We start from the raw sequence: 1,178 nt of genomic DNA on the forward strand, positions 1-1,178 counted from the left end.
GTGGGGTGGAAAAGGGGAACCGATTATAAGGATCTTACATATAACCTCCTCCCTGGGGATGGACAACAGAAAAGTGGGTGAAGGGAGATGTCGGACAGTGTATGATATGACAAAATAATAATAATTGTAAATTATCAAGGGTTCATGAGGGAGGAGGGAACGGGGAGAGAGGGGGAAATGAGCTGACATCAAGGGCTCAAGCAGAAAGCAAATGTTTTGAGAATGATGAGGGCAACAAATGTACAAATGTGCTTGACACAATGGATGGATGGATTGTGATAAGAGTTGTACAAGCTCCCCATAAAATGATTTTAAAAACCCCAAGCAATCAACCAACCAAATAAACAAACACAAAAAGCGCTTTCTACCAATGTACACATTAAACACTGGGAAAACAACAATAGTAACGGAAGGGAGCAGGGGAAATTTCTATTCTGTTGAATGAATAGTATGCTGGAAGAGAGAACGGGCCTAACTTTGGGACACAAAGTTTGGTTAAACAGATAAGACTCAGGCTGAAGCTATAAATAACATCTCTTCCTCATATAATTCTTTGGCATTTTCAACATATTTTGCGTGCATGATCTCCTGTAATCCTTGTGACAATCCGGCAAGCAAGGGGAGGCAGGTGTTATTTACACTATTTAAAAGATTCGATTCAGTGGCTTGCCTGGAGTGAAACAACCAAGAAGTGGCAGAACTGGGCCTGCCCCCAGGCCTGCTGACTAATGTTGGTGCCAGGATACCAGATGGATGCTTTTGATTTCAGAATGGAGCCCCCAAGGATTATTGCCAGGGGACTTACTTAAAACGTTCACGAACTGTCTGTAAGTGGAATCACACAGAAAAACTACTGGGCCTAACAGCGCCTTCCAGCGCTCCAGGTTAGGAAACACCGGCAGAAGCGTCTAAATAGAAGAAAAGATAAATGACGTGAAGCTATCTGAGTGGATGGAAGGAGGGCAAATGAGCTTCCATTCGGGACTGATTTAGGATAATGCATTTAGGATGGTGGTTAGAAGTACACTGAAAAGAAGATGAGCTTGGAGCCATGTTTTATTCCACAAGAAAACTAGGAGTCATTATGGACGGTTACTTAAAGTCCTGTAACAATAAAACCCTAGGCCTGGTTGCTAGGTGCATAGAAAACAAAATCAAGGCATTAGTTTGCCCTACAC

The sequence above is a fragment of the Echinops telfairi genome, unplaced genomic scaffold, assembly GCF_000313985.2.
Source record: "Echinops telfairi isolate 266 unplaced genomic scaffold, ASM31398v2 ScPeMD7_8;HRSCAF=38, whole genome shotgun sequence".
NCBI lineage: Eukaryota > Metazoa > Chordata > Mammalia > Afrosoricida > Tenrecidae > Echinops > Echinops telfairi.